The 22,098-nt window shown below is 49.8% G+C and overlaps 1 pseudogene; it reads left to right on the top strand.

Moving 5' to 3' along the window:
• Positions 1-22,098, top strand: part of LOC141073053 (uncharacterized) — a 59,700-nt pseudogene that overhangs the window by 29,689 nt on the left and 7,913 nt on the right.

Below are 22,098 nucleotides of genomic sequence, written 5' to 3'. Positions count from 1 at the left end.
ATCTTCCCATCTCAGCTGCTGGGCTCCGTCCTGTAATCTGCCTGTGTGCGGGGAGAGATCCGTCTACAAGACCCTCCTCCAGCGCCGCCCATGTCACTGCACTGACTGGTGGAGAAAGACCAGAGAACAACAAGTCACAGCACAGACAAGAGCCACAGGCTGACAACATGGCGGAGGAGCCTCCACTACACACCGGGACAGCTGTATAACGAGGCCCAGGCTTTATAGAGAAGGGAGAAAAGCGGGAAAGTGTCACTATGTGCAAGAGGAGCCGAAACCAGGGAGAGCCCTCACTACAGCACTACAGGAGGAGCCTGCTGCACTGAGGGGAGGAGCTGGGTGACGTCACCACATGTTCTTCGCCTCTTCTCTCCTGAGCCCCGCCCCCTGGTCACATGACAGTGACGTCCCCACATGTTCTTCGCCTCTTCTCTCCTGAGCCCCGCCCCCTGGTCACATGACGGTGACGTCACCACAGGTCCTTCACCACTTCTCTCCTGAGCCCCGCCCCCTAGTCACATGACGGTGACGTCACCACAGGTCCTTCACCCCTTCTCTCCTGAGCCCCGCCTCTGATCACATGACGGTGACGTCACCACAGGTCCTCCCGCGCTCAGTGCAGCCGCTCCGTCCCGGGTGTGCGCAGCTCGTGTTCTCTGGGGTCAGCCAGCAGCAGATTTCCGGTTCCCGCCATTCCGGTGAGATGACAGGAGGGTTTGTGGTGAATCTGTGAGAGGAGAGTGTGGGGGGAGATCAGAGCTGTTCCTGTGGAGGCTCCTGCTCCATGTGACTGCGGCTCCTCAGTGTTGGGGACGGGCAGCATTGTATGGGGGATGTGCAGCGTCTCCTCCTCACCTCACGGCCCCCGCTGGAGGTATAGTTACCACGGTGACCGTACCCCGCTGGAGGTGTAGTTACCACGGTGACCGTCCCCCGCTGGAGGTGTAGTTACCACGGTGACCGTCTCCCGCTGGAGGTGGAGTTACCACGGTGACCGTCTCCCGCTGGAGGTGGAGTTACCACGGTGACCGTCCCCCGATGGAGGTGTAGTTACCACGGTGACCGTCTCCCGCTGGAGGTGTAGTTACCACGGTGACCGTCCCCCGCTGGAGGTGTAGTTACCACGGTGACCGTCTCCCGCTGGAGGTGTAGTTACCACGGTGACCGTCTCCCGCTGGAGGTGTAGTTACCACGGTGACCGTCTCCCGCTGGAGGTGTAGTTACCACGGTGACCGTCCCCCGATGGAGGTGTAGTTACCACGGTGACCGTCTCCCGCTGGAGGTGTAGTTACCACGGTGACCGTCTCCCGCTGGAGGTGTAGTTACCACGGTGACCGTCTCCCGCTGACGGTGTAGTTACCACGGTGACCGTCCACCGCTGGAGGTGTAGTTACCACGGTGACCGTCCACCGCTGGAGGTGTAGTTACCACGGTGACCGTCCACCGCTGAAGGTGTAGTTACCACGGTGACCGTCCACCGCTGAAGGTGTAGTTACCACGGTGACCGTCCACCGCTGGAGGTGTAGTTACCACGGTGACCGTCCACCGCTGGAGGTGTAGTTACCACGGTGACCGTCCACCGCTGGAGGTGTAGTTACCACGGTGACTGTCCCCCGCTGACGGTGTAGTTACCACCGTAACCATCCTTCTCCTACGAGGCTGATAATGAGCGGTCAGATCGGCGGAGGAGGCCGCGGTGGAGTTTTGTGGCTTTTCCTCCAGATTCTTCCTGATAAATGTTGATATTTGGGCAGAATTTAGTGATTGTCGTTCTCTCGCCCCCTGTGATTTCCATCTTCTCCATCATGAAGACGCCGGCAGGACGAGATCCCTCCAGCTGATCCAGTGCTGATCCCTCCTCCTCCTGAATGACCCCCGAGGATGGACGAGGACAGGGATGAGACCACCAGGAGATTATTCCACTGCGCCCTGGAGATCATCTCCCTGCTGAGCGGAGAGGTAACTCCTCTACATTTCTATCAGCTTTATTGTGTGATGTGACGAGTCCGACACCGGGAAGAGGAAATCCAGAATAGGAGAGAAGGATTCTCTACTGTAAGAGCAGGGATTCTGTGGAGCTCTCTACCCGGAGGAGTTGTCATGGGGATTCCCTATAAGAGCTGTAGAGGGGCCGGGATGTCTGTCTGGAGTGTAATAATATTCCCGGTTATGGCCCCAGATTACTGGAGACGGTTATTGATCCCGGGATTTCTACTGATTGTCAGATCTGGAGTCGGGAAGGAATTCTTCTCCCTAAGTGTCTCTCTCCATACACAGGATTACACAATAGTGAGGAAGACATCAGGGGACTGTGTGACTCCCATCATCCATCTCCAGGAGTCAGGAGGGCGGAGCCCGGGCCCCATCACAGAGCCTCCCCCGCACTCCCCGATACATGAGAGGAACAAGAAGATCCTGGAGCTCAGCAACAAGATGATCGAGCTGCTGAGCGGAGAGGTGACTGCTGGGACATTATACAGGATGGCACTGGGGGATTCTGGGTGATGAGCGGAGAGGTGACTGCTGGGACATTATACAGGAGGACACTGGAGGATTCTGGGTGATGAGTGGAGAGGTGACTGCTGGGATATTATACTGGACGGCACTGGAGGATTCTGGGTGATGAGTGGAGAGGTGATTGCTGGGACATTATACTGGACGACACTGGAGGATTCTGGGTGATAGGAGAGGTGACTGCTGTGACACTATACAGGACGGCACTGGAGGATTCTGGGTGATGAGCGGAGAGGTGACTGCTGGGACATTATATAGGACGGCACTGGAGGATTCTGGGTGATGAGCGGAGAGGTGACTGCTGGGACATTATACAGGATGGCACTGGAGGATTCTGGGTGATGAGCGGAGAGGTGACTGCTGGGACATTATACAGGATGGCACTGGAGGATTCTGGGTGATGAGCGGAGAGGTGACTGCTGGGACATTATACAGGATGGCACTGGAGGATTCTGGGTGATGAGCGGAGAGGTGACTGCTGGGACAAACAGGACGGCACTGGAGGATTCTGGGTGATGAGCGGAGAGGTGACTGCTGGGACATTATACAGGAGGGCACTGGAGGATTCTGGGTGATGAGCGGAGAGGTGACTGCTGGGACATTATACAGGATGGCACTGGAGGTTTCTGGGTGATGAGCGGAGAGGTGACTGCTGGGACATTATACAGGACGGCACTGGAGGATTCTGGGTGATGAGCGGAGAGGTGACTGCTGGGACATTATACAGGAGGGCACTGGAGGATTCTGGGTGATGAGCGGAGAGGTGACTGCTGGGACATTATACAGGAGGGCACTGGAGGATTCTGGGTGATGAGCGGAGAGGTGACTGCTGGGACATTTTACAGGACGGCACTGGAGGTTTCTGGGTGATGAGCGGAGAGGTGACTGCTGGGACATTATACAGGACAGCACTGGAGGATTCTGGGTGATGAGCGGAGAGGTGACTGCTGGGACATTATACAGGAGGGCACTGGAGGATTCTGGGTGATGAGCGGAGAGGTGACTGCTGGGACATTATACAGGACGGCACTGGAGGTTTCTGGGTGATGAGCGGAGAGGTGACTGCTGGGACATTATACAGGACGGCACTGGAGGATTCTGGGTGATGAGCGGAGAGGTGACTGCTGGGACATTATACAGGAGGGCACTGGAGGATTCTGGGTGATGAGCGGAGAGGTGACTGCTGGGACATTATACAGGACGGCACTGGAGGTTTCTTGGTAATGAGCGGAGAGGTGACTCCTGGGACATTATACAGGACGGCACTGGAGGATTCTGGGTGATGAGCGGAGAGGTGACTGCTGGGACATTATACAGGACGGCACTGGAGGATTCTGGGTGATGAGCGGAGAGGTGACTGCTGGGACATTATACAGGACGGCACTGGAGGATTCTGGGTGATGAGCGGAGAGGTGACTGCTGGGACATTATACAGGACGGCACTGGAGGATTCTGGGTGATGAGCGGAGAGGTGACTGCTGGGACATTATACAGGACGGCACTGGAGGATTCTGGGTGATGACAGTGTCGTTGTTGTCAGGTTCCTATAAGGTGTCAGGACGTCGCTGTCTATCTCTCCATGGAGGAGTGGGAGTATCTAGAAGGACACCAGGATCGGTACCAGGCCGTGATGATGGAGGAGCTCCGGCCTCTTACACCACGAGGTGAGCAGCGAGGCTCCTTGTTGGCTCCGGTGGATGTGATGACATCTCTCCGGCGTCCTCCTATAATAGATGAGTTTTCTCCAGACTTGCTCTGGTTTTCTCTACATTTTCTCCGTCTGACAACAGCTTTCATTTCCCTGATTATTTTCTTCTGATCTGTGGGTCGCGGTTTCTCCGCTGTCGTCTTGTCTTCATCAGTCTTGAGTCTTCACTCTCGGCGGCTTCTTTCAGAATCTTTCTCCTTCCTTAGAGCATCGGTCACATTTTCTCTGCAGATGTCTCATCCTTCTCTTTGTTCACTCCTGTGAGTTCTTTTGGTCCCTAAGTCTGTTGTGAATTGTTAGTCAGCAGAGTCGGGGTTAATTTACGGATGATTTTCCCCCTAATCCGCTGTCGGTGGTCCGTCCCTCAGAATCGGTGCAGGCTCAGTGTCGTCATCAGTCGTGGTCGGCGTCCGGCTCCTCCCTCTTGGCTGACACTTGTGTCGCCTTCCTTGGACTCCTCCTTCATTCTCTCTCTTCTCCTTTGTGACAAATCACTTTCTCCGTTCTGTGCACAAAGTCCTGGATAAATATCGACCCCGGACCGTCCCTCAGACCTCGGGACACGAGTCGCTGTCCTGACATAAAGATGGAACGTGGTGGAGCCGATCACCCGTCAGTCTGACATGGAGGCTTTCCAGCCGTTCTCCGGCCCCGCATCTATTCACCACTCGCTCTGCAGGCGTAGAAGCACAGAACTTTCCGTACTGGAGGAGAAGGTCAGATCACCGCGCACTACTCTCTATAGGGGTAATGTTTCTCCTTGAGGAGAGCGACAGTTCTGAGTATGGAGAGTTATAGGCCATGCAGTGCCCCATGGGATTTTAGATATGCAAATGTTCTCTTCCCAGATGCTGAGAATGGGTCTTTAGCGCGAGATGTAGGACCCAGCAACCCTAGTAGTTAATATCAATGTTTCAGTCCCATCCTGATGGGGCTAATTTCCATTTTTCCATTGTTTCCTCCCCTTCCTCAATAAGTGAGTGTGACGACCAGCCCACAGCTGTTCGTCCACTTACGGAGGCGACAAACGGGGGTCCCGCTGCCACCAAAACGCGACGGACAGCGGACCCTGTGTCACCACTATGTCACAGTCCCACCACTGACACGGGTGTATCAGCGGACGGAGGGACGAGACACACTGCCGGCACACGGCTATCACAGGCACCGTTGGGGCTTATCTTAGTTATCCCACCACTGGCACCATGTGACCAAAAATATCCAGCAAGCTAATCTCGCTCTACAATTTGCCGCAGGGGGAGTTTAATTTGGATGCCCCACCACTGCTATCAATCTTCCAAGTACTGCGGGGATTTATGTATATCCCACTTTCTCAGTTCCACTTTGGAACTCGCAGCTCTCCGACGCCCCCCTTACCCTCAGGTCAGTCAGGGAACTGCACCTAGGATAATTGGTCGCCGGACGGGCTGCCTGTTGTGAACCGGCAATCAGGCTTCTGCAGTAAGGGAATTATTAATGCTGTGGCCGCAGCCCCTCATTCAGCAATATAAGACCCTTCTAGACTGCTAGCAAGCCGCAATAGCCGTACACAACGCGCTGCCACCAGTCATGGTTACTTAATTCACAGTGTTAAATTAAGAGGGTCCGTGGCAAACCCCTTGAATTAGTAGCGATTATCTATCAAAGGCGTATAGTTCGATTCTTAGAGCATAGAGACAGATCTAAATAATTAAATCATTTATTTTCCGAAAGAGGACAGTGATTACAGATAAAAGTTGCTATAAAATTGAGACCTAAAATATGTACAGTACAGGTATAAAATAAAAGTGGAGAAAACAAAGAGATCACACTCACAGTTCCATATTGTTGTTAGGCATCCCATGTGTTTTTAAGGGGGGTGGAGGCGGAGCTGCACGTCTCCACTCATCTGAGTTCTTGTCAGCACGGACTCTGCAGCTGTTCTGAGCTGGTTTTGTCCAGGAAATGCTTTATAGACTTGCTATGTGACATCACGGAGAGATGCATGCTGGGTTAATCCCACCTCTCTTATCCAAGTCATGTTTTGGCTACAAAACTTAGATTAGCTATAACTTTATGGGAGAAGCTGGTATGGACTCATCAGTGGTATCATGTTTCCCAGCGTAATGAGCCTATCAAGAAAACATCAAACATCTATGCGATATGACCGTCCATTTGGGCGCAAATCCGATCTCATGTTCTGGACAGGGTAGAACTTCAAAAGATACACGGTATTGAAGCTGGGACCGCTCAGGTTACAAAAATATGATTTTCATATCTCTACTTGGTACGGTTTTCGCAGGGCAGGCTCTTAAAGTTTTATTTCAAACAAAGACCTTTTTCCCGCATTTTTTTCTCTTTCAGCTGAGGCTGAGAGAAGCCAAATGGGGTGACAGGAAATTGGTTTATGGCACTCGGGGGAAGGGAAGCTGCTGTAGTGTGCAATGTAACTGAGACACTGGCAGGCAGCTTCTCAAAGAAAATGGAGGGTTCGTTAGCACATTGCAACAGAAAACATATCTTGCAGACATTGTACATCACACCTTAAGAGGGCGCTAAGGAGGCATTACCTCTCGGTAATCGGCCATGCGCACCTCAGCGGGTTCGCCCCGGCGGGACAACCCATCGGCATTGCCGTTTTCACTCCCCTTCCTGTGTTTTACAGTAAAATCGTACTGTTGAAGGGAAAGGCTCCAGCGGAGCAATCTTCCATTGGTTCCGGACATTGTGTGCAACCAGCTCAGAGGGTTGTGGTCAGTTACCACCGTGAAGGCACGCCCGTACAGGTAGGGCTGCAAACGCTGCAGTGCCCACACCATGGCCAGACACTCCTTCTCGATGGTCGAGTATGCCACTTCCCTCGGCAAAAGTTTCCGGCTCAGGTACAACACGGGGTGCTCTTGGTCCCCCGAGTCAACCTGGCTAAGCACAGCACCAAGGCCAAACTCGCTGGCGTCGGTCTGTACCAGAAACGGGCGACTGCTGTCGACTGCTTTCAACACTGGAGAGTTGCACAGGGCTGCTTTCAAAGCTTGGAAAGCCGCCTCACAGTCATCTGTCCAGTTGACTGTTTGGGGTAGCCTCTGCTTGGTGAGGTCAGTCAAGGGTTTGGCAAGGGCGCTATAGTCCTGTACGAACCGCCTATAGTACCCTGCAGTGCCCAAGAAGGACTTCACCTGTTTCTTGGTCCTGGGGGTGGGCCAGGACACGATTGCGTCCACTTTTTCTGGCTCCGGACTCATGGAACCCCCGCCTACCCGGTGCCCCAGGTAGTGGACCTTGCGCATGCCTATCTGGCACTTCCCCGGCTTGATGGTCAGGCCTGCCTGGTGAAGACGCTTGAGCACCTCCTGGAGGTGCTGAAGGTGTTCCTCCCAGGTGGAACTGAAGACGGCAATATCGTCTAAGTACGCCACTGCGTACTCCTCCAGTCCCCGAAGCAGGTGGTTGACTATCCGCTGGAAAGTGGCAGGGGCATTCTTCATGCCGAAGGGCATGACCGTGGACTCGTACAGTCCAAAGGGGGTGATAAAGGCGGATTTCTCCTGCGCCTCAGGGCTCAGGGGAATCTGCCAGTATCCCCGACTCAAATCCATGATGGATATGTAGTTGGCGTTTGTCAACCGCTCGAGCAGATCCTCAATGCGCGGCATTGGGTGGGCATCAGAGGTTGTGATGGCGTTGAGCCCCCTGTAGTCCACGCAGAACCGCGTGGTTCGATCCTTTTTAGGCACGAGGACTACAGGTGAAGCCCACGCGCTTTTTGACCGTCGAATCACCCCCAGCCTTAACATCTCATCGATCTCTTGGCGCATGACTTGTTGCTCCGTTTCAGAGATCCGATAAGGTGTTCGCCGTAATGGGGCGTGATTCCCGGTGTCCACCTCATGAACCGCTAACTCCGTCCTCCCAGGACGGTTGGTGAACACGGGCCGGAAGAGTTCCAGGGTGGCCATCAACTGCAACCGCTGGGATATGGCTAGCGAACCACTTATCTCCATGTCCTCAATGGACCCATTGGCCTTGGCCTGGGCCAGCATGTCCAGGAGGGGATCTTCCTCCCCATCCTCTGGCAGATTGCAGACCGGTAGGACGCAAGCTTCACGTTCGTAGTGTGCCTTCAGCATGTTGACGTGAAAGGCCTTGCACCTACCCCGAGCATGGTCAAGCGTGACCACGTAGGTGACCGGGTTGAGCTGTTGGTGGACGACGTATGGGCCTTCCCAGGCTGCCTGAAGCTTATCCGTTGGTACAGGGACCAGCACCCACACCTTTTGACCCACCTGGTAGGTCCGCTCCCGGGCGTTCTGGTCGTACCAGCGCTTCTGGTCAGCCTGAGCCTGCGTCATGTCATGCACCAACTGCGTCAAGGTCTGCATCTTGTCACGGAAGCGCATGACATAATCCACGATTGACACTTCTGTGGGGTTTGGCTCATCTTCCCAGGATTCTCTTATCAACCCAAGGGGTCCCCGGACTCGCCTGCCATACAGGAGCTCGAAGGGGGAGAACCCGGTCGAGGCCTGCGGAACTTCTCTGTAAGCGAACAGCAGGTGTGGGAGGTACCGCTCCCAGTCGCGCCCTTGGGTCTCAACCAGTATGCGGAGCATCTGTTTGAGGGTACCGTTGAAGCGTTCACACAAACCATTAGTCTGTGGGTGATACCGACTCGATACCAGGTGCGTCACCTGCATTTTCTCACAGAGAGCCTCCATTAGGCGAGACATGAATTGGGGCCCTTGATCGGTAAGCATCTCCCTGGGAAATCCTACCCTTGAAAAGATGGTCACCAGTGCATCAGCCACCTTATCTGCCCTGGTTGAAGACAGAGCTACTGCCTCTGGGTACCGGGTAGCGTAGTCTACCACGGTGAGAATGTATCGCTTTCCGGAGCTGCTGGGGACGGACAGCGGTCCTACAATGTCCACCGCGATTCTCCGGAAAGGCTCCTCTATCACCGGCAAAGGAATAAGGGGAGCCTTAAGAGCAGGCCCCGCCTTACCCACTTTTTGACAGGTGGCACAGGAGCGGCAGTAGTGTGTTACATCTGTCCCCATCTTGGGCCAATAGAAGTGTTGAGACAGCCGTGCCTTTGTTTTGCTGATCCCCAAGTGTCCAGCGAGTGGAATCTCATGGGCAATCCGCAACAACTCGGTTCTGAACTGATAGGGGACGACCAGCTGTCTTTCCCTCAACCACTCCTTTTTAGGATCTCCGGGTACTGTCTCCCGGTACAACCTTCCTCGTTCCCAGAACACCCTCTCCTTATCAGACTTGGAGGTGGGCGTCTCGGCGAGACCTCTCAATTTCTCCAGGTTGGCATCTGAGTGCAGAGCAGCCTGGAACTCCATGCTGGAGGCTGCCATAAGTGACGTCAGGGTCCCCTCTTTACTGGGACCCCCTGGAACCGGCTCTGGGTTCACCTCTGGTTCAGTCTCTCCTGTAGCAGCAGAGGGTCCAGAAGACAGTGCGTTACCTGCGATCTGGGCACTCTGACTGCGTGTGACAGCTGCTATGTATGCTGCCTCCCTGGGGATTTCTACAGACCCACCAGCCGGTGCTGCCCTGGGCTCTACCTCCCCATCCACCCCCAACACTTCAGGAGCAGTGCTACTTATGGGCCAGTTACCTTCCTCGGTGGCACTGGTCAGCTGCATGGCATTACCTTCCTCATGGTCCCCATGCACCTCCCCATTGCCTTGAGCACCGTTGCTTGCTCCTGCCAGGGGTTCCTCAGCCGTCTCACTCCGCAGAGTGATGAGGCGGAGCACTTCGGTACCTGTGGACACATCTACCGTTTCAAAGAAAGGGTTAACGGGTTCAGTCGGCACAGATACATCAACATCATCATCCTTCCTAGGAAAAGAATGGTTATCAGTTTGCTTTGGTACATTCACATCAGCATCAGCATCATACCTGGGGAAAGAATGGTTGTTAGTTGCATTAATACTCATCAAGGCATTAGCAGGTAACACATTCAGTTTCCCATCATCAGGGTTAACGTTACCCTTATTATCAGTTTGGGGAAGGGTGTCAGGGACGTAGTATGCAACCATCCTCCCCAAGTCAGTCCCCAATAAAACATCAGTGGGCAGGTTTTCAGACACTCCCACCTCCCTCAACCCGCTCCCGGCACCCCAATCGAGATAAACCCGAGCCACTGGCAAGGGACAATGGGTGCCTCCAATCCCGGCGACAGTCAGGGTTTTCCCCTCAACAAACTTTTCAGGGGCCGCCAGTCCAGGACGCATGAGGGTTCGTTCAGCCCCGGTGTCCTTGAGGCCTGTAGCAAGACGGGCCCCCACCTGAACAGGTTGAACGTTGTCGTCAGCCCTCCCAACCACACCTCCCACCAAAAGAACAGAGGCATTGGGCCCGGGGGCCTTGGCTGGGGGGTTCTTCGGCCTATCCGGACAGGTGTAAGAGAAGTGACCAGGCCGCTTGCAGTGGTGACACAGGCGACTGTCAGTAGCCGGCCTGTTGTTGGCAACAGGGACTGGGCCTCCGGAGGGACGGCTAGCTGGGGCACTGGGGTTGGTTGCCGGCTTACCCCCTCTCCAGCTGGTGGTGACTGTCCTCCGCGTCTCGGGCTTCCGGTTGGCCTCGTAGTTGTCAGCGATCTGCGCCGCTTTGTCCGCGTTCGTTGGTTCGCGGTCCAGGATGAACTGTCGGACCTCAGCTGGGCAGAGATGCAGGAACTGGTCTTTGATCATCAGGTCCCGTAGCTGCTCAAAGGTTTCAACGGACAGTCCATGGATCCACTGGTCAAAGTGGGTCCTGAGTCCTTGCACCACATCACTGTAGCTATCGTGTGGGCCACGTTGGAGGTGTCGGAACTTCTTTCGGTATACCTCAGGTGTCAGCCGGTATTTGGCGATCAGCGCCTGCTTTATGGCGTCATAGTCGTCATCGGCTTCTGGCGGAAGAGAAGCAAATGCCTCCAGGGCTTTGCCTTTTAGCCCTGGGGTCAAGTACCTTGCCCATTGGTCTCTAGGCAGCTGGTACTGTCTGCAGGCTTTCTCCAAGGCTCGCAGAAATGTGTCCAAGTCCCCATCCTTTTCCATCACGGGAAAATGCTCTGGCCAGGGTTTAGGAGTCTGGACGCTGCTGGGCTCACTGCTTCGGGCTGTGGGGGCATTCCCACCCCGCTGGAGTACCTCCAGTTCATGGGCCCTCTGCGCCTCCCGCTCGGCTCGCTGCTCTGCTCTCTCAGCCTCAGCTTGGCGCTCGCGTCTCTCCGCCTCCCGCTCGGCTCGCTGCTCTGCTCTCTCTCTCGAGCTTGCTGGATCAGCTGCAGACGTCCGTCACGGTCTTCGGCAGGGAGTGCGTCCAAGGCCGCTTGCAGGTAGGGATCCAGCGTGCTCTGATTGAATGTGGGCCCCGCGCTCATGAGTGGAGCCTCTGCTGCAGCCCCATTGTCACTTGTGCCAACTTCTGCGCTCGCTGGATTCTGGTCGTTGTCCAGCTGCACTAGAGCTGCGATCATTTGAGCTCTGTTTTTGTCCGTGGCGTCAAGGCCTTGGTACGTGCATAACCCAGCAAGAACTTCCTTTGTCTGCCGGTTGTACCAAGGTTCTCCTTTTGCCGCCATGGTTGCCAAATAAAAGATAGAAAAAGAAAAACGAAGAAATGGGAGGGAATACTTGTACGTACACACAAATGTCTCAGAACTAGTAACCACTGAGTCTGTTCTCCAAAACCTATGATGCAGGATTCCCGCAGGAACCGTGCAGGTTTTTAGTGAGAGGAATGATTGCTCAAACCAAATCACTAATGCTCTAGGATTATCCCACCGCTCTGCCACCAATATGTGACGAACAGCCCACAGCCGTTCGTCCACTTACGGAGGCGACTAACGGGGGTCCCGCTGCCACCAAAACGCGACGGACAGCGGACCCTGTGTCACCACTATGTCACAGTCCCACCACTGACACGGGTGTATCAGCGGACGGAGGGACGAGACACACTGCCGGCACACGGCTATCACAGGCACCGTTGGGGCTTATCTTAGTTATCCCACCACTGGCACCATGTGACCAAAAATATCCAGCAAGCTAATCTCGCTCTACAATTTGCCGCAGGGGGAGTTTAATTTGGATGCCCCACCACTGCTATCAATCTTCCAAGTACTGCGGGGATTTATGTATATCCCACTTTCTCAGTTCCACTTTGGAACTCGCAGCTCTCCGACGCCCCCCTTACCCTCAGGTCAGTCAGGGAACTGCACCTAGGATAATTGGTCGCCGGACGGGCTGCCTGTTGTGAACCGGCAATCAGGCTTCTGCAGTAAGGGAATTATTAATGCTGTGGCCGCAGCCCCTCATTCAGCAATATAAGACCCTTCTAGACTGCTAGCAAGCCGCAATAGCCGTACACAACGCGCTGCCACCAGTCACGGTTACTTAATTCACAGTGTTAAATTAAGAGGGTCCGTGGCAAACCCCTTGAATTAGTAGCGATTATCTATCAAAGGCGTATAGTTCGATTCTTAGAGCATAGAGACAGATCTAAATAATTAAATCATTTATTTTCCGAAAGAGGACAGTGATTACAGATAAAAGTTGCTATAAAATTGAGACCTAAAATATGTACAGTACAGGTATAAAATAAAAGTGGAGAAAACAAAGAGATCACACTCACAGTTCCATATTGTTGTTAGGCATCCCATGTGGTTTTAAGGGGGGTGGAGGCAGAGCTGCACGTCTCCACTCATCTGAGTTCTTGTCAGCACGGACTCTGCAGCTGTTCTGAGCTGGTTTTGTCCAGGAAATGCTTTATAGACTTGCTATGTGACATCACGGAGAGATGCTGGGTTAATCCCACCTCTCTTACCCAAGTCATGTTTTGGCTACAAAACTTAGATTAGCTATAACTTTATGGGAGAAGCTGGTATGGACTCATCAGTGGTATCATGTTTCCCAGCGTAATGAGCCTATCAAGAAAACATCAAACATCTATGCGATATGACCGTCCATTTGGGCGCAAATCCGATCTCATGTTCTGGACAGGGTAGAACTTCAAAAGATACGCGGTATCGAAGCTGGGACCGCTCAGGTTACAAAAATATGATTTTCATATCTCTACTTGGTACGGTTTTCGCAGGGCAGGCTCTTAAAGTTTTATTTCAAACAAAGACCTTTTTCCCGCATTTTTTTCTCTTTCAGCTGAGGCTGAGAGAAGCCAAATGGGGTGACAGGAAATTGGTTTATGGCACTCGGGGGAAGGGAAGCTGCTGTAGTGTGCAATGTAACTGAGACACTGGCAGGCAGCTTCTCAAAGAAAATGGAGGGTTCGTTAGCACATTGCAACAGAAGACATATCTTGCAGACATTGTACATCACAGTGAGAACATTGTTATTTTCCTTACACCGATGTTAGAAATCTTTTTTTGTGGAACGAATTGTGCATTTTACCGTTTAATGGAAAAAGTTCCACCTAATTTCCACGTTTATATTTGGGTTCTGTTTCTCAGCATTTATAGGGCACTAAGAGCGACCTCGCTGCGATTTTCCAGGTCAGTGCAGTCACTGCGATTTCAAACGTGGACATTTTTTAGAATATATTTTATGATTTATTAAATTTAGCCCTTTCCCTGAGACCCATCACTTTATCTGCCGCTGTCGGCTCTGTCCTGACGGTTTCTCTTTTTGAATGGCGCGCTGACCTCTTATTGGTGCCATTTTGGGGCATCTGTGACCTTTTTGGTGGTTGTGCTTTTATTGCATTTTTGGGGAGGTGTTCTTCATGCTCTGAATTTTCTTTCTTATGGTGTTTATGTGACAATGACAAATATGTTTGATACTTTTTTTTTTGTTCTCATTTTGGGAGACAAAGTAAAACTAATGGGGACTTCAACCTGAGATCTTATTCATACCGGGCTTCATAGGAAAGCCTTGGCGGCAGAGACAGGGGTCTTCTGCAGGCCCTCGGCGGTCACGGCAAACCATTGTTGGTACCCTGTGATTTACTGACTGATTGGCAGGAGAATGAAACACCCAACCACATAAAGGGAACCTGTCATGTAAAGTAACATTATTAACCTTCAGACATGGGGTTAACCTGCAGATTAATAATGTTTTGAACTTGCCTGGCTCCTGCACTGAGAGCCCCTCTGCCAGGAGGAAATTAACTTTATTCCCCTGGTAGCGTTCGGCTTCCAGCGATAGAGGTGTGGCTGGTGCAGCTTCAGTGACCAGCTGAATCTGCGCCCTGGCGCGGACTTACAGCCGGCTCTAATGCGGAGCCGGCTATCTTTCTGTGCCGGGGGCGCGGTAACATCTACCACTCTCTATGCACTGAGCGGTGACTGTAGCTGCGCTGGCTGAAACTCTGACTGAAAGCCAAACATTGCCACGTGGAAAAAGGTTCTTTTCCTCCCAACAGTGGGGCTCTCAGTGCTGACACCGGGCAGGTTTAAAATGCTATTAACTTGCAGATTAACCCCGTGTCTGCAGGTGAATAACGTTATTTTACATGACAGGTTCCCTTTAAATAGCACTGTCAGGCTGTCGGCAGGTGTGAAGTGGTTAAATGGCAGCAATCGGAGCTCATTCCACAGACACGCACCTGGCATCCTCAATGCATGAACCCCAAATATAAGGAAGGAGTTAAAGAGTCTTATCACATGACGTCAGAATGCACGGGACGGGGTGTTATAGCCTAAAGGGCTGAACGACAGCAAAATGTCAGGCGGTCCGCTCTTCCTCTTCATTGGGTCTGATCAGAACAATGTAAGTGGGATGGTGACGCAGGTGTTGGCCCTGCAGGGACATCGGGCCGCACAATGATGGTAATAATCAGTGTAGGTGTCCAGTAAAGGGTTGTTCGGTCAGTAAAATATGTATTATGGGACTTTTCTGTGGAATCTGCCCAGACAATCTCTCCTTGGCTCCCCGTGTCCCTCAGTCAGCGCCCATGACCCCGGTGCCTGCTCTCTAGTGTCCTCTTATACTACACATTGATAGGCACTAACCGCTGTGTACCGGGGGCTCCCGCAACACCATCCTCCCGAGCGCTGTCACCGTTAGCCGTACACGGGCATTTTCCTCCTTCGGAGTCAAACTCAGAACTTTCCGCGCACTTGCTGCCTATTTTAGTGTTTATATCGAGGCGAATGTTGAGATTTATCGCTATTTACAATGAATAAACGCAGTAACTCGTCTTTTAATAGGAGGACGGCAGATTCTCTCCTCTTAGTGATCCCAAAGGATCCTGTCCAGGAGGGAGGCCATGTCCTCATGGTGACCTCATGAGCTCTCAGAAAACAATCCCTGGTAAATGGTAACCGTCCTTCCTCCAATCTCCATATCGTGAATTAGGAGAGAAGAAACCGCTGGATAGAAATGTGGAGCTTACTCCAGCTCCTCTGTGGTTCCATCCCTGGTGGAGGGAAACTTGGAGAAGTTGTGTTTCTTAGTGCGGCTCCTCCATCTGACTGACAAGGGTTTTCTCTGTCCCTCTCCTCAGGGTCCTCATCCTCCGGGTGCAGAGCAGAGAGCATTAGGCTTTGGCCTCGCTGATTATCACTTCATACTTGGGGCCACAATGTGCTGGGACCTCGGTACCGGTGGTGAGGACCACAACAATGTAATTTAGTCCCTGATACATAAACCCAGAATTACCAGTTCTGAGAGACGTGTCTCATATATAGACAGATACACGGCAGGTCATGTATTCAGTCTGTGTGTCTCCACAGATGGATCCAGGAGGAGAAATCCACCAGAGAGATGTCCCCGTCCTCTATATCCCCAGGACTGTCCAGAGGAGAATCACAACATCCCGGAGGATCATCAGGTAGATGACACTGAAGACCCCACAACATCTGACCATGAAGTGATGGGACCTGAGCTCATCTTACATTTTTCTTTTTAGGGTGAAGATCTGATTGATATTAAGGTTGAGGTTATACATGGAGCACAAGAGGCGATCGCAATATGGGCCGATCAGCAGGGTGAGGAGGGGAGACTGTCATGTCTGTTCTGTGGTCACCTACTGCTACTCCCGTCATCTCATCATCACATGACACAATCTACAGTGATATGTAAATGTTTGGACACCCCTGGTCAAAATTACTGTTATTGTGAACAGTTAAGCAAGTGAAGATGAAATGATCTCTAAAAGGCCTAAAGTTAAAGACGACACATTTCCTTTGTATTTTAGGTAAAACAATATATTTTATCATTTTTTAAATTTAATAAATTACAGAGGCAAATAAGCTAATGCAAAAGTTTTGGGCACCCTTGTAGATTTGTGTGCTCAGATAAGTTTGACCAAGGTTTCAAACCTTAATTAGCTTGTTAGCCATATGGCTTCTTCACTATCATCATTAGGAAAGGCCAGGTGATGCAAATTTCCCAGCTTTATAAAAACCCAACCTCCTCTAACCTCGTGCCAAAAAACAGCAGCCATGGGTGGTTCTAATCCGTTGCCAAGAAGTCTGAAAATGGATACCCACAAAGCAGGAGAAAACTTTGAGAAGAGAGCAAAGTTACCCTTACCTCTGTTAGAAATGGAAATTAGCAAGAACAGTGGAGGTCAAGATAGGGTCTGGAAGACCAAGCAAAATTTCAGTGAAAGCTGCTTGTAGGATAGCTAGAGAGGCAAATCAGAACCCCCGCTTGACTGCAAAAGACTTTCAGAAAGATTTAGCAGACTCTGGAGTTGCGGTATATTGTTCAGTTGTACAGAGACACCTGCAGAAATATGGCCTTCATGGAAGAGTCATCAGAAAACCTCTCCTGCGTCTTCACCATAAAATTCAGCATCAGAAGTCTGCAAAAGAGCATCTAACCCAGCCTGATGCATTTTGGAAACAAGTTCTGTGGACAGATGAGGTTAAAATAGAACTCTGGCCACAATGATCAAAGGTATGTGTGGAGAAAAAAGGCACAGAATTTCAGGAAAAGAACATCTCGTCAACCATTAAGCAGGGGGTGGATCAATCATGCTTTGGGGATGTGCTTCAGCCAATGGTACAAGGAACATTTCACAGGTACAGGGAAGAATGGACTCAATAAAATATCAAATTCTTGATGCAAACATAACACCATCTGTAAAAAAGCTGAAGGTGAAAAGAAGAGGATGGGTTCTACAAATGGATGATGGTCCTAACACACGTCACAATCCACAATAGACGACCTCAAAAGGCGCAAGCTGAAGGTTTTACAATGGCCCTCACAGTCCCCTGATCTGAGCATCATTGAAAATCTGCGGCGAGACCTCAGTATAGCAGAGGATGGAAGACGCCCCAGGAATCTCACCGAACGGGAGGAATTCTCCAAGGAAGAATAAAGGAAAATCCCTTAAACAAGAATTGCTCTTTTCTCACTACAAAAACTGTTTACAAGCTGTGATGCTTGTAAAAGGAGGTGCTACTTGGTACTAACTATGCAGGGTGCCCAAACTTTTGCATTGGCACATTTTCCTTTTTGAAAAATTTAAAATGTAAAGATGATAAAATATATACAGTGTGTGTGTGTGTATATATATATATGATATAATTTTTTTGCCTAAAATACAAAGTACATTTGTCATCTTTAACTTTATCCCTTAGAGATCATGTCATCTTCAACTTGCTTAATTGTACACAATAACAGTAATTTTGACCAGGGGTGTCCAAACTTCAACATGTCACTGTATTCCGTCACTGTGTGTTTCCTACAGATGGACTCGTGGAAAGAAATCCACCAGAGAGCTGTCCCCGTCCTCTGTATCCCCAGGACTGTCTTGAGGAGAATCACAATATCCCGGAGGATCATGAGGTAGACGGCGCTGAGCCCTGTACCGGATCTGTATATAGGGGGGGACATTTCTGAGCGAGGTCATAGGTGTCACAGATTTTGGTGGTTTCTTGTATTGTGCTGATTGTTACATCTGATATATCAGGAGGAAGATCCGACTAAGAATAAAGTGAAGGATGAGACAGATGAAGAAGCGATGACGAGGGGGGATCAGCCGTGTGTGAGTGACGTGAAGGAGGAGATTCCGGGAGATGTTTCCACAGGTATGTCATAATATCTAGTCTGTAATAATGACTGGCGTGTGACAATGATGACTGGTGTGTGATATCGTGTGAAGTCTCCAGTGCAGTGAAGCTTTATTCACTGTTGACTACAGAAGTGTCCGGTGATGGCGCGACTGTTCCTGTACAGAGTCTGGCGGTGCACTGAGGAATAACGGGGCCGCCTTCACACCTCTTATTAATGATTTAGGAAGCACATATTTAATTTTTCTAATGATACATATTTTAATATTACTTCCATCCTTTACTTTCATATTTTTCTTACACAAGTCCTGTGCTGCCAAACCAGGGGAAGAGTCCTGAGGAGAGAATTTGTATATTCCCAGTGCCTTCTGGGATAAGTGAAGAGTCTCAGCGAGCTCAAAGAACACTGGATTTTGGCCATTGCAGGTGAAAGGAGTAAATCGGTAAACCGCACGCCTGCCGGCACACGAATTTTGGCAAATTTTTCACTGCTTTAATATCTCTTTAACAATAAGAACATGGAAGAGGCCAGGAGCCATTTGGTGAGCTGCATTTTTTGCTACATGTTCACAGATTTACCAGTGGAAAAGCCAAACTTCACATGCCAGAAATGCAGCTTGTGTCCCTGTTGGAGGAATAGTTGCAAAATCTCGAAGAGAGGTTAGCTACGTTGAAGATCATTAAGGAAGGTGAAGAGTTCTTAGACAGAGCAGAATTATCTCTTCATGTTACAGAAAGAAGCAATTCGAAGTGCACCTGAAGAAACAGAGGATTGGAAGCTTATGACCCAGAGAAGCAGGAGGATCAGGAGGCAGTCAGCACCCATACTGCTCAGGAACCAGTACCAGGCTCTTACGCAGGAGAAGGATGAGGAAATACATCAGGATAAGACTTTACACACAAAGAACAACCTTGTACGCCTTCAGAATCCTCCTGGATGGAGAAAGAGAAAAATGTAGTGAAGAAGAAACGGAGAGTGGTGGTCATGGGGGATTCCCTGTTGAGAGGAACAGAGGCCGCTATCTGCAGACCAGATATAACTTCAAGAGAAATGTGCTGTCTTCCAGGTGCAAAAATTAAAGATGTGTCTGACAGGATATCAGGACTCTTCAGACCTACAGATGACTACCCATTCCTGCTACTACATGTGGGGACAAATGACACCGCAAGAAACGACCTGGAAACCATCTGCAGAGACTTTGAAAACTTAGGTAAGAAATTGAAAGAACAGGGAGCGCAGGTGGTCTTCTCTTCCATCCTCCAAGTGGATGGCCAAGGAACAAGGAGGTGGAATAATATTCTGCAGGTGAACAACTGGAAATAGAAGATAGGAATTGAGTAACCATAAACCACAGCAAAAGAGTATGAAAAAAGTAAGAGCAATCTTTAGTCACATTAAAAGAGAATATCAAACATTCATAATTACATTTGAGGTGAAAAAAGGAAAAGACAGTCCTGATGACAGAGAGGGTAATCACCCCTACCTACAATCAGAGTGACAATAGGCCATAAAGACCACATACATAATTGAGGTCATAACGCATGAAAATTGCTTAGATAATAGACAAAACAGTCAATGCCTGGCAATAAATGGCCCCCAAAAAATATATAACATCGGTAACAAATACCTTAAGTAACAGCAGCATGTACTTCCAAAATAAAGGTTAATCGGTTAATACCAAAAGCATACCCAGTACCCAGCTGCCATAGTCACTCACCCATGATGTTGCTGTATAGGATGGGGGACGGCCCACTCGACCCCGACGCGCGTTTCCCCACGGCTTTCTTCTTTCACGGGAAGTGTCTGGCAACATCTATCCATGTTATATAAGCGGCGTTCCAGGTGTGGGTAATCAGAGCGGCGCATGCCCGGCTGAACCGAGCGGTTAACTTGCGATGCCTCACCGCCATCCCTGAGTCACGCGCATAGGTGGAAAAATGTCCACTCAGACGTCATCAATATGCGCGCGACCCACGTCATGATGGCCCGAGCATCGCACACCATAATCAGCCAAGCCGCGCATGCGCACATGATCAGCGCCATTTTCATGAAGACTCACTGGGAGCAGCCATAATACAGGTGTCTAAATAAGGCCACAGAGTCATCCTAATTCGTGCTATTATCAAAAATCGGGATTAAATATATTGTATACCCAATGCATCCTCACAAAAATCTCCACAGCCCATAGTAAAATAACCAGGCAATATGTGACATATCTGTGAGGAAAGCGCGCACACATTAAACGTCATATTGAGGGGGATCTTTAATAAATTACCGAAAATAGCCACTATAACCCCTCTAAAATTATAACAAAATAAGGCGCCTAATACATGAAAAATCTCCCTAACAGCACAAAAGGGTGAAAACTTAGGCATAGATAATAGAATCAATGCACAAAATCGACATAGAACACAGACATCTATTATATACGATAATAAATAGCATTGTGTTATATAATTCGACAAACATTAAACCTTACAGGCTTAAAGAAACATTTAGGCTTATGACTATAATATTAATAAAGTACATCATAAAAATATCAACCCAACAAAAAAACATCCCCACCCAAACGAGTTACGTCTCCTCCTTGGATAGAAGATGGCGCAAAGAAATCCCCAAGGATGTTCAATTCTTGAATGTTTGAAATGTCCACTTCGATATAACTTCATGTGGTTGTATCCAGGATGTGGGGAACCGAACAATAAGCCATATCCCAGAACAAAACATTTGTGACAAGCTGCTGATCCAAAAACCCCTGAAATGTGCCAAAGAGCCAACCCGAATATCAACATGGATAGAAAGAATTATAAATGCCTGATAATTAAAAAACACAAACACACACAAATTAAAATCACAACAAGGGCACACACGCATCTATTTAATAACGGAACAGGACAATCTTGTAATTGAGCGCACGTTAGAGGACTAAGGAAGTACAAAAATATCCTCAGAAAGTACAAAACCAATCCCAACCCCTTATTCATAAAAAAGATTGAAAACTGTTGGTCTCGGTAAGACCAGCCGGGGCCAGGGTGTCAAGTGTAACGATCCATCTACACTCGTGTTGTGCTAGGATTTTCTTGATATTGCCCCCCGATGCTAGAAGGATACAACTTATTTGCTAGAAACAGACTTGATAAACGAGGAGGAGGTGTCGCATTGTATGTTAGAAATGCGTATATCTGCACAGAGATCCAAGCTTCAGAGACTGGGAGCTCTGTGGAAACTGTTTGGGTAAGAATACAAGGACAGAACAATGGAAAGGACACCATTGTAGGCAGTTACTACAGGCCGCCTGTGCAAGCTGAAGATATGGATGAACTCTTTATGCATCAAATGGCCAAGTTCTCCAAAAAATATGACATAGTTGTCATGGGAGATTTCAACTATCCAGACATTTGTTGGGAATCTCTCTCAGGCAAAACTAACAGGTCAAGGAAATTCTTATCCTCTCTTGCTGACAACTTTATCTTCCAAAAGGTAGGGGAGAAAACAAGGGGAACTGCTACCTTGGATCTAATCCTTATAAACTGGGAGGAAATGGTTGAGGAGGTAAAAGTGGCTGAGACCCTAGGAGGTAGCGACCATGCTGTTTTAGAATTTTGGATAACTAGAGGAGGAAGACTCACACATCAAGGTTAGGTTTCAGAAAGGCAGATTTTAAGGGACTCAGAGAATTGGAGGGATCCAATGGCTGGATATCCTTAAGGACAAAAATGTCCAGGAAGGATGGGAAATCTTGAAAAATGATATTCTCAAAGCACAATCGTTAACAATTCCGAAAAGATGGAAAAATAGGAAGCATTTAAGGAAACCAGGATGGATGAACACAGAACTTAACGCATGCTAAAAAGGAAGAAAGAAAATCAGTGATTTAGATGAAGGAATTAAGGGTAAACTGATTAAACTTGCTGA

Source organism: Dendrobates tinctorius, unplaced genomic scaffold, assembly GCF_039654945.1.
Source record: "Dendrobates tinctorius isolate UK_male_01 unplaced genomic scaffold, ASM3965494v1 ptg000296l, whole genome shotgun sequence".
NCBI classification, from domain to species: domain Eukaryota; kingdom Metazoa; phylum Chordata; class Amphibia; order Anura; family Dendrobatidae; genus Dendrobates; species Dendrobates tinctorius.
The sequence above is the reverse complement of the archived record's forward strand: the minus strand, read 5'-3'. Positions and strand labels throughout refer to the sequence as shown.